Source organism: Narcine bancroftii, chromosome 5 (assembly GCF_036971445.1).
Source record: "Narcine bancroftii isolate sNarBan1 chromosome 5, sNarBan1.hap1, whole genome shotgun sequence".
NCBI classification, from domain to species: Eukaryota; Metazoa; Chordata; class Chondrichthyes; order Torpediniformes; family Narcinidae; genus Narcine; species Narcine bancroftii.
The window spans coordinates 186,194,394-186,210,373 of record NC_091473.1 but is presented as its reverse complement, the minus strand read 5'-3'; the positions used below and the strand labels follow the sequence as shown (position 1 = coordinate 186,210,373).

The 15,980-nt window shown below is 40.9% G+C and overlaps 1 protein-coding gene across 6 annotated transcripts in view; it reads left to right on the top strand.

The window, feature by feature from the left end:
• ubap2l (ubiquitin associated protein 2-like) overlaps positions 1-15,980 on the top strand; it is a 131,467-nt gene that overhangs the window by 28,452 nt on the left and 87,035 nt on the right. The gene's annotated exons all lie outside the window — the stretch shown is intronic.

The following is a 15,980-nucleotide window of genomic DNA, read 5'->3' as shown; positions in this document are numbered from 1 at the left end:
ATCCTTTGAACAAATGAAAGATAAATACAATATAACTCAAGATACAGTGCTGGCATATTACCAATTGAGATCCTACTTGAAGGACAAATTAGGAAGCAGTCTGAGTTTACCAGAGGGAAGTAACTTTGAATATGTGATTACAGATACAATGATAATCAAAAGATTTATAACAAATATGTATATTCTACTGCAAGAAAAGTAGAATGAGGAATCAAATGGTAAAACTAAACAAAAATGGGAACAAGATTTAAATATAAAGATAAAAAAGGAAACATGGGAGAAGTTATGTTCTGGAACGATGAGAAATACAATAAATACGAGGTTACGTATGATACAATATAACTGGATACACAGGCTATACATTACACCTCAAAAGTTAAATAAATGGGACCCAACAGTATCTGATAGATGTTTTCGATGTAAAAAAGAAATGGGAGCAACAATTCATGCAATCTGGACATGTGAGAAAGTAGAAAAATTTTGGGAAGATCTAAACCAAATATTAAATAAAATTACAGAAAACAATATACCAAAGAATCCAGAGATCTTCCTCCTAAGTTACGTAATAAACAATGAATTTGGAATTGATTTGGATGGTGCACAAAAAAGATTTGTTAAGATAGCTCTAGCCGTAGCAAAAAAATGTATTATGTCAACCTGGAAATTGGAAGATAATTTGAAAATACAACAATGGTATATAGAAATGAATAAATGTATTCCATTAGAAAAAATAACACATAGTTTAAGAAATAATATTGAAATATTTGAACAAATATGGGAGCCTTACATGAAACACAATAGAGAAAACCTACCGGGGACATTCACTACCTAAATTAACGAAAGGAGAAGGAAATGAAAAGAATTGACTCAGTGGAATTTCTTGTTTATTTTTATTGAATGACAACATTGTTTGACTGGTTTAATGTATCCTAGATTTTGTACTTTAAATGGACGGGGGGGGGTGGAGGTAGGGAGGGTGGGATGGGTGGATGGAGGGGGGTGGGAGAAAATGGCACTGTATATATTTGAAAAGGAAAATGTATGTATCATGGTTAATGTGGTTTATGGTGTGAAAAATAAAAAAATAAAAAAAAACTTGGATATGTTCAGAGAAGATTCGCAAGGGTGATTCGTGGAATGAAGGGATTTGCATATGAAGAATTTTTGACAGCTCTTAGTCTGCACTCAGAAGAATGGTGAGGGGGGGACATCAGAAGTATTTTGAATGTTGAAAGGCCTGGACAGAGTAGATGTAGCAAAGTGGTTTCCCATGGTAGGGGGAGTCTCAGACAAGAGGGCAAACTTCAGGATCGAAGGGCACCCATTTAAAACAGAGGTGCGGAGGAATTTCTTTGGTCAGAGAGTTGTGACATCTGGAATTTGCTGCCACGAGCAGCTGTGGAGGCCATGTCGTTGGGTGTATTTAAATCAGAGATTAATCGGTATCTGAATAGTCAGGGCATCAAGGTTATCGGGTGAAGGCCGTGGAGTGGGGCTGAGTGGAGAATGGGTCAGCTGATGGAATGGTGGTGTAGATTTGATGGGCTGAATGGCCTACTTTCTCTCCCATAACTTATAGTATTGTTTTGGCCCCAAGGACCTGTTTTTGTTATGTTATTTCTGACTCCAAGGACCTGTTTGCCAGAGGAATCATTTAGACTGATGTATGTATGTACTTCAGGGCATTAAATTGGCTGGCCCTGCTTGCTCTGAATCTATTGTTACTTCAGACCCTGATCAATTCAAGAACGATTTGGAAAGGACTATAAATGTTAAGCTATGGTTCTGTTGAGCCTTTAGCACAGGAGAGGTTATAGCTGGATGTTGGTTAGCTCAGAAAGAACATGCTGTTCGCAGAAAGAACGACATGAACCCAGTTGAGTGGAGTTAATTAACACTGAGCTTTATTGGGCTCACAGCCCTGCTTTTATTCTAAAGCTGAGGGGCGTGGTCAAAACCCCTTCAGCACAGATTGGTGTGTTTGTGATCTGCTTTCCCTGATTGGCCAGTTAAGCTCTTTTAGTCGTGGCCAATTGGAGGGCAGCGCTGTGGGCCTCGTGCAGCCTGCTGGATCGTCGAATTCGTCCTTCATTTTGTGAGGCCACGTGGGGGAGCTGCGAAGGGCGGCCACAATATTGCAATAAATAATGAAAATAATGATAGATCTTTTGGAACATTCCAGCACAGTACAGGCCCTTTGGCCCCATGATGTTGTGCTGACCTAGATAAACCTGCTTAACAATCTAAACCTTCCCATCCTCACACCCATAACCCACTATGTATACTGTATCTGTGTGTCTGTCTCAGAGCCTTTTAAATATCGCTATTGTACCAGTCTCCACCACCCCTGGCAATGCATTCCAGGCACCCACTGCTTTGTTTGGGGTGGGGGGGGGGTGCGGGGGAGAACTGACCCCGAATGTCTCCTTGAAACTGACAATCTACCTTGTCTATGCCTGTCAGAATCTTGTAGACCTCTATTAAATAAACCTTTTCTCCTCCTTCACTCCAGAGAAAAGCCCTAACTCTATTAACCTCACCTCAAAGGACACGTTCTCCAATCCAGGCACCATCCTGGTGAATCTCCTCTGCACCCTCTCCAAAGCTTCCACGTCCTTCCTATAATGTGGCGGCCAGAACTGAACACAATACTCCAAGTGTGGTCTAACCAGAGTTTTATAGAGCTGCAACATGACCTCTTGGTTCGGATCTCAATCCCTTGACAAATGAAGACCAGCCTTCCATAAGCCTTTTTAACTGCTCTATCAGCCTACGCACCAACCTTGAGAGATCTGTCGATTTGGACCCCAAGGTCGCTCTGTTTTCCACAACATTAGCCCATTCCTCTGTCTTGTCCTTCCAAATTTGTCCTTCCAAATTGTATCACTTCACACTTGATGCCATCTGCCACTTTTCTGCCCAGCTCTGCACCCCATAACATCTCCAACTTTTATGTCATCTGCCTTGTGTCATCTCCCCTCACATCTGTCCTCGGCGGTCATCCAAGGGTGGGGAGGGTGGGGGGAAGAAACACCTCTCAGCAACTCCCCTCCTCTGTCTTTCCAGCAGCTTCAGTAACTGATTGGTCTGTTCTACCCAGGGCTTCCTGTGGTGCCAGTGATTTGCATATTGCTGCACATTGGAGATGACAAATCAGAACCATTGGCTCTCTTTGTTTTCTTGGCCATGTACTGTTGAGCTTGCTCAGGACATGTAGGTGGATTCATGTTGGTGGGGGTGATGGGTTGGGGGGGTGGAAGAGGAATTCAGGAATGGTACTTGGCAACTGTGGCACAGCTGGCACCAGGAAAAACAGCAAGGAGAGGGGATGGTTGGCGTGCTGGAAGCAGGGAGAAGTTGTTCCCCTGCTGCCACTGTTGCCGATCCTGGGTATGTGCCAGTGAATGGAAAACTAGTTCCCTTCAGCTCATCATCTGCCCACTTGGGCCACCAAGACTTGCTTGCTCTGTTTGTAATTTTGCAATCCGCACTCCCTGTGCTGGGACCTCTGACGTGAAACTGGAGCCCAGATCATGAGGGTGAGGTTCATGCAGAGGATGGTTGAAACTTCCTCCTTGAGGTTGGAGTCGGTGGTTAAATTTTAAATCTGAGGCTATCTGACCTCTGTCCAAGATGATGAGGGGCATTAATCCTGTGGATGGCCAGAGGCCTTTTCCCCAGACTGAAATGCAAGGGGCCACAGTTTTAAGATGCTTGGGGGGGTGGGGGGAGGAATGTAAGAGGCATTCTTCACTTAGAGTTGTGGGTGCATGTAATGCGCTGCTGGCAACAGTGGCGGAGGCAGGTATAATAGGATCTTTTAACTATTAGATAGGGACATGGGACTGAGAGAAATGGAGTTGGGAAATTCTAGACAGATGGGAGAAGGAAGAGAATGGGGAGCCCGAGGAAAGGATAGGGAAAGAGAGAGACACGGGCAGTGGAGTTAATGGGCACTGGAAAAGTCAATGTTAATACATCTGGTCTGAGAGTACTCAAATGGAATACAAGGTGTTGTTTCTCCAATTAGCAGGTGGCCTTGGTTTGTCAGTGCATAAGGTCACAGACAGATATGTCGGTGTGGGAATGGTGTGTGGAACTAAAATAGGAGGTCATTGCTGTTGCAGTGGACAGAGGGAAGGTGATCATTGATGTTAACTTATCTAATTTTCGTTAAATTCAGTTCCCCCTCTGGCCATCCAGACATCGTGGGGATCTCCCAACGAGATTCCTACCGGGGATCTCCCAATGAGACCCCCTCTTGTTATGTTCTAGGCTAGTTTTCCCTCGATGCCTGTGCGGATCACGAAGTGGTGCACTTGTGATTGGGGAAACCCTTTGAGTGTGGAGAGGACCTGGAACTCTGCCGGGGAGAGGGATGAAGTAGAATTTCATTGAGGAAGTGCCTGGACTTGCTCAGACACAGAAAGCTGCCAGCCAAGTGCTGGGGGATTGGATATATACAGCTCGGTATTGTCTGGTTAAGGTGTGTTAGTAGTTTGGACGCTCTAAGATCCTGTACAGGTGGTCCACAACTTATGTTCTGGCAAACCCATCGTAAGTCGAAAATTTTCAGTTATACCTTGTATAACACCGACTGCACACACTGATCCAGCTGCCCCACTCACTCCCGGCAGTGCTGTATCAGTCCCTGCAAGCTTTCCAACTGAACGAAAAGAAGTGATTGACCAAGGAGGCTACAAAGAATTCACCTTAGAGGAATTGTCAACGTTTATTGGAAAAATCAACAATGCTTGCGATGACCTCACTTTAAAGTATTACATGAAAGTAAATAACGACTATATTATATCATAGTAAACTTGAAAAATTGTAAATCGGATCATCTTAAGTAGGGGAGACGACTGTATCCCTTAGTCTTTGTAAACTAATGTTACATTTAATTTAAGGAGAAAAGTAAAACACGAAAGTCTGCAGATATCGTGGTTGAAGTAAAAATACCATGCTGGAGAAACTCAGCTGGTCAGTGTCCTTTATCTAACAAAGATAAAGATACATAAACAACATTTTGGCCTTGAGTCCTTCATCAAGGTATGTTGAAGGGCCCTTACTTTGATGAAGGGCAAAACATTAGTTATGTATCTTTATCTTTGCTACATAAAGGACACCGTTTGACCACCTGAGTTTCTCCAGCTTTGTGATTTTACTGCATTTAATTTAATTTTAACAGACCCTTCCAGCCCACCCAAATACACACCCCATGTGACCAATTAAATTTCTGACCCTGTACGTTTTGGAAGGTGGTAGATATTCGGAGCACCAGGTGGAAACCCACCCAGACACGGGGAGAACCCCAGTCGGCGGCGCTGTTGTGCTAACTGATAGGACTTTGGTCTTTCTCATGAAAGTTCAACCTGGAGGAGTCACGTGATGGAGTAGTGGCCGGTAGGGGAACTCCAGCCCTCTCCAGAAAAGTTAAAAAAAGATAGAGAAAAAGCAAAGGCACAAACTTAAAAACCAAAACAAAGTGAAAGTAAAAGTGTGAAGAAAATGGCAGCGAAGAAAGAAAAACCAAAAACAACGGGAAGAAAAGAAGAAGGAAAGACGTCGGAAGAAGAAGGTGAAGGCCTTACCTGTCCGAGGAGGCCCGCCGCGGAGAGAGAAGCCCGCTCCCACAGGTCAGTGGAAGTCCCGGGCTCGGGACTACAAAAATGGCTCGCAGAGCCAAGTAAAAGTGCGCAACCGCGCATGCGCATGAAAAAAAACACACTGACGGGAGGGGGGAACAGCTGCGGAGTCGATCTCCACAGCTGAGAGAGACACCTGCAGCACAGCAGCAGGTGCAGAACACAGACAATAACGACAACAAGAAAGAAGAGGGTAAAAAGAAAACAAGGAAACAACAGGTGGTTAATCAAGAGGAAGAAGAAGAACAGAAAGAAGTGGAAGAAGAAGAGAAAAGCAAGACAGTGGATGTATCTTTTTTTAAAGAATATATGGAATCAGTGAAAGAATGGCAATTACAAGAATTTGATGAGATAAAAAGAAGAATTAAGAATGCAGAAGAAAAAATGAATAAAATGGAAGTGGCCATATCAGAATTGGCAAAAAGAGTGGAAAATATGGAAAAACGAGAAACATTTGTAGATATGGAAGTAGAAGACTTAAAAGAGAAATTAGAAGAATCTAATAAAAAAGCTAAAGAGGCACAGGAGCTGTTAGCTCAGAAGATAGATATAATAGAAAACTATAATAGAAGAAATAATATAAAGATAGTGGGCCTTAAGGAAGATGAAGAAGGCAAGAATATGGGAGAATTTATAAAAGATTGGATCCCCAGGGTCCTGGGAAGACCAGAATTACAGGAAGAAATGGAAATAGAGAGGGCACATAGAACTTTAGCCCCGAAACCACAACCGCAGCAAAAACCAAGATCTATTTTAGTAAAATTCTTAAGATATACAACAAGAGAAAATATATTGGAGAAAGCAATGAAGAAAGTAAGAGAGGACAAAAAGCCACTGGAATATAAAGGTCAAAAAAATTTTTTCTATCCAGACATAAGTTTTGAACTCCTGAAGAAGAGGAAGGAGTTCAATACAGCGAAAACGATCTTATGGAAGAAAGGATATAAATTTATGTTAAGGGACTCAGCGGTACTTAAAATAATTATTCCAGGGCAACAAAACAGACTATTCTTGGATCCAGAGGAAGCAAGGAAATTTGCAGACAACTACAAAACAAGCAGAGAGATGAAGACATGTAATAAGAGTAAAAATGACCACGATCTATGTGTATGTGTGTAAAGGGGTATATGTGTGTGTATATATATAGTGTGCATACATGAATGTATCCGTATTTTGAGGAAAATATATAGAGTATAGACAAGAATTAATAAGGGAGGGAACTGGAATAGAGGGAATAAGGAGGTAATTAAAAGAGTGACCTTTGTTACATATGAAAATTGAAATCTTTTCTGGGGGGGCTGGGTGGGGAGGAGTTACGGTCACTGCAAAGTCAGCTGACGTTTGCGAGTGAATTCGCAAATCCAAATGGAGAGGGGAGATGTGGTTGTCCGACAAGGGATAAAGGACAACTCAGGAGGGGGAGGGGAGAATGGGGTTAAGAAGTTTTAAATAGGAGAATAAGGAAAATGTTTGATGTTTTAGAAATGTTGTCTTATAAAGTGTTCAAAACAAGAAAGCAGAAATGGATAAGAAGGAAAGGTAATGATGGAGAAACGGAAAGGGAAGATAAACAAAGTATAAAATGGCTACGCTGAACTATATGACTTTAAATATTAACGGAATACATAACCAAATTAAAAGGAAGAAACTGCTAAATTTACTGAAAAAAGAAAAAATTGATATAGCATTTGTGCAAGAAACACATTTAACTGAATTGGAGCACAAGAAATTAAAGAGAGATTGGGTAGGACATGTAACAGCAGCGTCGTATAATTCAAAAGCAAGAGGAGTAGCTATATTAATCAGTAAAAATGTGCCAATTAAAATAGAAGAGGAAATAATAGATCCAGCAGGGAGATATGTAATGATAAAATGTCAGATATATTCAGAGTTTTGGAATCTACTCAATGTATATTCACTTAACGAAGAAGATCAAAAGTTTATGCAAGATATTTTTTTTGAAGATAGCAGATACGCAAGGGAACATATTAATAGGAGGGGATTTCAACCTGAATTTGGATTCAAATATGGACAAAACTGGGAAAAAAATTAACAGAAAGAACAAGGTAACCAAATTTATAATTAAATCGATGGAAGAAATGCAACTTTTGCATATATGGAGGAAACAACACCCAAAGGAAAAGGAATATTCATATTACTCGGCTAGACATAAAACATACTCAAGAATAGACCTATTTTTGTTATCAGCTCGTATGCAAGATAGAGTAAGAAAAACAGAATATAAAGCTAGAATATTATCGGACCATTCACCCTTAATATTGACAATAAAGTTAGAGGACATCCCTCCAAGAATGTATAGATGGAGATTAAACTCCATGTTACTCAAAATGCAGGATTGTAGAGAATTTATTGAAAGACAAATTAAAATGTATTTTGAAATAAACACAGAATCAGTGAAAGATAAGTTTATACTATGGGATGCAATGAAAGCGTTCATTAGAGGGCAAATAATAAGTTATGTAACCAAGATGAAGAAGGACTATAATCAGAAACAGAGCAGTTGGAAAGGGAAATAGTAAATATAGAAAAAGATTTAGCAATGAAGGAAGATACAACTAAAAGAAGAGAATTGGCAGATAAAAAAATAAAATATGAAACACTACAAACATATAAGGTGGAGAAGAATATAATGAAGACAAAACAGAAATATTATGAACTAGGGGAAAAAAACGCACAAAACTCTAGCATGGCAGCTTAAGACAGAACAAACTAAGAAAATGGTATTGGCATCAAGGAAAAAAGACAAACAAATCACATATAATCCGAAGGAGATCAAGGAAAACTTTAGAGAATTCTATGAACAATTATACCAATCTGAAAACGAAGGGAAAGAAGGGAAAATAGATGAATTTCTAACTAAAATTGAACTACCAAAACTACAAATAGAGGAACAAAATAAATTAACAGAACCATTTGGAATAGTAGAAATACAAGAGATAATAAAAAAATTACCAAATAATAAAACACCAGGAGAGGATGGATTCCCAATAGAATTCTATAAAACATCTAAAGATTTATTAATTCCTCCCCTCCTGGAAGTAATCAACCAGATTGATAAAACACGAAGCTTACCAGATTCATGTAAAACAGCAATAATTACAGTAATACTAAAGCAAGGGAAAGATCCACTCGCACCAGCGTCATATAGACCAATATCTTTACATAACACAGATTATAAGATAATAGCTAAACTATTAGCAAACAGATTAGCAGAGTATGTACCGAAAATGATAAATCTAGACCAAACTGGATTTATTAAAAAAAGACACACAACAGACAATATTTGTAAATTTATTAACTTAATTCATGCAGTAGAAGGGAATAAAGCGCCAACAGTAGCAGTTGCTTTAGATGCAGAGAAGGCCTTTGACAGAGTAGAATGGAATTATTTCTTCAAAGTATTGCAAAAATTCAGTTTACCAGAGAAGTATATTAATTGGATTAAAGCATTATATAAGGGACCGTTAGCGAAAGTGATAGTAAATGTACATGTATCAAAGCAATTTAACTTAAGCAGGTCAACACGGCAGGGATGCCCACTATCACCTTTATTGTTCGCGTTAGCTATAGAACCACTAGCAGAATTGATAAGAACAGAAAATAATATAAAAGGGATAAAAATAAAAGACAAGGAATATAAAATCAGTTTATTTGCGGATGATGTTATAGTATACTTAACAGAACCTGAACTATCAATAAAAGAATTATATAAGAAATTGAAGGAATATGGAGAAGTGTCGGGTTACAAGATTAACGTAAATAAAAGTGAAGCAATGCCTATGAATAATGCAGATTTCTCAAAATTTAAGAAGGAATCACCATTCAGATGGCAAATGCAAGCAATACGATACCTAGGTATACAAATAAATAAAAATCTCGGCCAACTATATAAACTCAATTATTATCCATTAATGAAAAAATTAGAGGACGATTTAGAGCATTGGAAAGATTTACCACTAACACTAATAGGAAGGATAAACTGTATTAAAATGAACATTTTCCCAAGGATATTATACCTATTTCAGGCATTGCCAATACACTTGACAGAGAAATTCTTCAAGGAGTTAAAGAAAATAATAAGGAAATTTTTATGGAAAGGGGGGAAACCGAGGATAGCACTAGATAAATTAACAGAATGGTATAAACAAGGAGGCTTACAACTGCCAAACTTTAAAAATTATTATAGAGCCGCACAATTAAGATACCTATCAGATTTTTATCAAACAAGGGAAAAGCCAGATTGGACTAGATTAGAATTAGATAAAATAGGGGAAAAGATACCTGAACACATATTATATAAATGGGATGAAAAATTGGTACAACATAGAAGTTCTCCAGTATTACATCATCTACTCAATATTTGGAAAAAGATTCATGTAGAAAGAAATAAAACAAATTATCAATTACCAAAACTAATATTGACGCAAAATAAGTTACTCCCTTTTACAATAGATAACTTTTCCTTTAGAGAATGGGAGAAAAAAGGGATCAAAAGAATAGAAAATTGTTTTTCCGGAAATAGATTATTATCCTTTGAACAAATGAACGATAAATACAATATAACTCAAGATACAGTGCTGGCATATTACCAATTGAGATCCTACTTGAAGGACAAATTAGGAAGCAGTCTGAGTTTACCAGAGGGAAGTAACTTTGAATATGTGATTACAGATACAATGATAATCAAAAGATTTATAACAAATATGTATATTAAACTGCAAGAAAAGGAGAATGAGGAAACAAATGGTAAAAGTAAACAAAAATGGGAACAAGATTTAAATATAAAGATAAAAAAGGAAACATGGGAGAAGTTATGTTCTGGAACGATGAGAAATACAATAAATACGAGGTTATGTATGATACAATATAACTGGATACACAGGCTATACATAACACCTCAAAAGTTAAATAAATGGGACCCAACAGTATCTGATAGATGTTTTCGATGTAAAAAAGAAATGGGAGCAACAATTCATGCAATCTGGACATGTGAGAAAGTAGAAAAATTTTGGGAAGATCTAAACCAAATATTAAATAAAATTACAAAAAACAATATACCAAAGAATCCAGAGATCTTCCTCCTAAGTAACATAAAAAACAAAGAATTTGGAATTGATTTGGATGATGCACAGAAAAGATTTGTTAAGATAGCTCTAGCCGTAGAAAAAAAATGTATTATGTCAACCTGGAAATCGGAAGATAATTTGAAAATACAACACTGGTATATAGAAATGAATAAATGTATTCCATTAGAAAAAATAACATATAGTATAAGAAATAATATTGAAATATTTGAACAAATATGGGAGCCTTACATGAAACACAATAGCGAAAACCTACCGGGGACATTCACTACCTAAATTAACGAAAGGAGAAGGAAATGAAAAGAATTGACTCAGTGGAATTTCTTGTTTATTTTTATTGAATGACAACATTGTTTGACTGGTTTAATGTATCCTAGATTTTGTACTTTAAATGGACAGGAGGGGGGAGGTAGGGAGGGTGGGATGGGAGGGGGGGGGGGAGAAAATGGCACTGTATATATTTGAAAAGGAAAAAGTATGTATCATGGTTAATGTGGCTTATGTTGTGAAAAATAAAAAAAATTAAAAAATAAAAAGTTCAACCTGCATGTTTGGCTTTCAAGTCTAATGGATCTGCGCACTCAGCTCCTGCGGCATTAATCTTCTCACTGTTACTCTTGCAACAAAATGCAAATCCGAGTTGCATGCCAACTGTCTGTCACCAGAAGGGAAGCCCCTTGGCACCAGGGATGGGGGGATTTCTGGCTGCAGTGGGTGGACGAGGGGTTTGGGGGGGATGGGAGTTCAGCCTGAAATACTATAGGGGGAGCTGAAATTGGTCGGAAGCATCCATGAAAAATCGCGGGGTTGGGAGAAGCAAGGCAGAGGGAGCAACAAGTAGTTCAGGTAGAAACAGACAGAGAAATGCTGGAGGAGCTCAGTCAGTCTCACAGTGTCTTAGGAGTTGGATACATTACTGACGTTTCGAGCCTGAGCCCTTCATTAAGATACAGGTATAAGCCAAAAACAGGCAGGCATCTGAATAAAGACTGAAGAATGGGAGGGGGAAGGGGTCCAGACTAACAGCCAAAATATGTTAATTGGATATGATAAGAGCAAAGATGAGAATTGCATTTAAATTGACCTCCATTTTTTTTGTTAAACTTTCCCCTGGCTCTCTCTCTCTCTCTGTTTCCCCTTTTCCCTCTTTCTCCTTTTGCAGAGCCAAAATTAATTCTCACCTTTCCTCTTGTCATATCCAATTAACACCTTTTGACTGTTGATCTGGACTCTACCCCTTGCCAATCTTCAGTCTTTATTCAGACTCCTTCCTGTTTTTTGCTTACACATTGAAGAAGGGCTCAGGCCTGAAACGTCGGTCATATATCTTTAACCCCCTCCCTCACGGACGCTGCTAAGTTCCTCCAGCATTTTCTGTTGTGTTTTTACTACAGTCACAGCGTCTGCAGACTTTTGTGTTTCAGCAGGCCGTTCAGGGACGAGGAGACAGGCCTTGAGAAGGTGTTGAGGAGGGAGTGGGAGGAGCACGTTTGTTTTCCAGGTCATCGTTCTGATTGGCAGCCTGCTGAGATTGGAGTGTGGAGGCTGGCGTCTCCTTTCAAAAGGGAGTTGGATAAATATCTGAAGGAGAAAGTGGGGAGAGAGGAGGAGGAATGAGATTGCACTCCAAGGAGGTGATGCAGACTTGACAGGTCCAGCTTGCCTGCCAAATTAACTTAGTCTTCCTGGAGTTCTAGTGGGAGTCTGCGTGATATTGGAGAGTATGCAGAGGCCAAGACTTTCTTCTTGAGAAAAAGTGGGGTGGGGGGGGAGCGGCATACTTAGTGCAACGGTGTTACAGCGCCAGTGACTTGGGGGGGGTGGGTGGGTTCAAATCTGTCACTCTCTGTAAAGATTTTGTTCATTCTTTCCATATCTCTGTTGAGTTTCCTCCCACTGCTCCAAAGCATGCAGGGGGTGTAGATTAATTGGGTGGCATTGGCTCTGGGCCGGAAGGGCCTGTTACTCTGCTATAGGTCTAAATTTCAAATTCTCTCATGTTCCTGCTCTTCCATTTATCTCACTTTGTTTCTCTATCACCCTTTTCTCTTCCCAATCCTCCCCCCCCCACCCATTTGTTCTCACTCTTGTAGCAACGATCTCAACTCTGCAGGCTGTTACAAGCTCCTGCGGGGACTGCAGTCAATTGCTAAACTTTTGGCAGGAAACTCACAACCTAATGAGGCCTTGTTTCCTTGGACAGTTGTAGTTTTTAAAAAAAAGCGAGAAGCGAGAGTCCTCAAGTTACCAAGCTGCCTGCCCAACGTGTGAAAGCAGCTCGTTCAAAGCCCTTCAGCCCAGCATGTGCCTGGCATCCTTTTTGCCCGTCTGTATGAATCCCATTGTATGAGTTGCCTGTTCACAAGTCTGTGTAAATGCCTCTTGAGCCTATGCTTTCTTGCTTTCCTACAGTGGTGGGTGGTGGGGGAGGATTTTGAGTATCAATCCTACTGCCTCTCATAATTTTGTATACTTGATCGTGGTCACCCCTCAGCCTCCTTTGCTCCTAGGAAAACAAAGCTCAGCCTCTCGCAGCTCAGGCCCCAAATGTTGGTTGTATCCCTTCTGATGGGCGTTGCGTGACCTGCTGAGTTTCTCCAGCACTTGTATGAATTGAGTGGCCTGAACTGTGTTTTTCACCTGTCGTGGTGAGAATGTTGCTTCAGTTGACCAGAGCTCTGTGGTTGTTGGCTATTATTAACCGGCTTGCTAGTCATCTCTTAACCCTCCTGTAAACTGTACTCAGCTACCCTGTTCCTGGGTATGCAGGGGCATCAAGAAGCCATCTTGCCCACAGGTGCTGATTGGTCCTTCATGATGATCTCAAAATGGCAATGGTCACTTGCTAAGTCTGCCCATTCAACAAACGCTGGCATCCTGGTCATATGTTTTGAGGAGTGTTGAAGGTGTGTTGGTGATTAAAATTGCTGTTTTTGGTGCTTTGATGAGAGTGTCCTGGTCAAACTGGGGTCTGTGTTTGTCAAAGTGATCTGCTTCGATAGCTTGAGTCAAGGGTTTGCCAACACGATGAAGGCTGAGGTTATTGGAGGTTGTAGAAGCACAGAAATGCTCGAGGAACTCAGCTGGTTGTGCAGCGTCCATCAGGGGGAAAGATATACAATTGATGTTTCGGGCCTGAGCCCTTCGCCAAGGTGTGATTAAAAAGCAGGCAGGGCAGGCCTGAATTAAAAGTCCAGGGAGAAAGGAAAAATAGGCAGGGGGAGGAGTACAGACCCATAGACAAAAGGATATAGATTTGGATGGGTGGGCAGGAGTGAGGAAAGGTGAGAATTGATTGGAGGAGGAGGGTCCTTTTGACTCTGGAAGCAGAGCTGGGGGAAAAGGGAAGTGAGCGAGAGGAAAGGAGACAAAAATAGAGGGGGGGAGGGCCATCTGGTTCGAGGGTGCCCAGACACAGATGTTGTTCCTCCAATTTGTGGGTGGTCTCAGTCTGACAGTGCATGAGACCTTGGACAGACTTGTCGGCAAGGGAATTGAAATGGGTGGCCTCTGGGAGATCCCTGCTATAGTGGTGGAGAGAGCTAAGGTGCTCAATTAAGTGATCTCCCAGTCTGTGCTCAGTCTCCCCGATGTAGAGGAGGCCACAGTGGGAGCACCGGATGTAGTAGATGACACCTGCAGATTCACTTGGAAGGACTTCGGGGCCCTGAATGGTGGTGAGGGAGAAGGTGTGGGTTTGAGTGGTGCACCTCCTGCAATCACAGATGATTGGAGATTGGGCGTCCCGGAAGTCATTGCCACATTCCTGTGGGCCAGTGTCCTGAGCGTGACTATCTTCATCTGTTCCTTCCTTCCATTCTGTCCAGAAGTGGGATGCTTGATTCCATCTGCAGTCCAGGCGTGGATGGAACAAGACCAAAGAAATGGTCAGTTAAGGGCTGGCAGGAAGCAAATGAAGCTTGGGACGCAAAGTTCAAAGCTTCAAGGTTCCTTTTATTGTCATATAATAATGCCGTAAAACCGGCAGAAAAACTGAGGAAAATAAATTTTAAAAAGTAAAATAAATAAGAATACAATAACTGGTTAAAAATGCAAGTTTAAAATTGTAATTGACGTAACACATGAATCTTTGGTGAAGATGGGAGCAAATATTCGGCCAACGGAGGGCCTTGGTCGGGCTTTGCTTGTAGCAGCTGTTTGAGTAAAATGGCTTTGCCCAGGAAGAAGAGCTGGCTGATGCTGCCCGCCGTTGGGGCGACTCTCTTAAAGTGTCTCTTTATTCCTGCTTAGTAAGAGTCACTCAGTCAGAGGCTTTATCTGAAAACTTGGGAGGGGTGGGTGGGGCGGGGGTTAATTATCTATAATGTTATTGTACGTCTTTTGGGGAGCTCCGTGGAGGGACGATTAAATGTTTTCAAAGAATGTGACTGAAAATACGGTAAAATGCTTTAAGGTTTCTATATTCGTGCAAGTGAAGTTTGTTCAGTGTAAGTACACTATAGTATTTTTGTTTTTTAAGCTCTTTATTCTTAATGCAGATGTATTAGGTATTATAAAAGTAAGTCTCAAGCAACCATAAAATACACTTATCTGGCATCTACCAATCCTCATGGGTGCCAGATACCAGGGGTTTTGCTGTACATTAGAAATGTAATATACATGCTATACTTCAGCTTTTGCCTGCCATAGGGCAAATAGAGTCCCCATGAGCATTACCCGGCGCCCCTAGCAATAGGAGAAAGAGGAATCCTCTTTAGAGACCCTGGAGGTACAAAAAAAACTACTCAAGGAAATGTATGTATGCAAAAGAGAAAAATGTCAACAAGAAGGAAGTGCAAGCAAAGTGCGTAATACAGAAAATAAATATTTAATAATAAACAATGTGCAAGATAAGAGTCCCTGATTGAGTTTGTCGTTGAGGATTCTGACGGTGGAGGAGGAACAGCTGTTCCTGAACCTGGTGGTCTGAGTGTTGTGGCACCTGGACCTCTTTCCTGAGGGCAGCAGTGAGAACATAGCATGCGCTGGGTGGTGAGGATCCTTCCTGATTGCAGCTGCTCTCTGAGGGCAGTGTTCCCTTTTGACGTTCTTGAAGGTGGGGAGAGCTTTGCTTCTGATGTACTGGCCAGTGTTCACTAGGTTTTGCCCAGGGGTATTGGTGCCTCCATACTAGGCCACGATGCAGTCAGTCAGCCCACTTTCCACTACACATCTGTAGAGGTTTGCTACGGTTTCTGATGTCATAGTGCAAACTCCCGAGAAAGTAGAT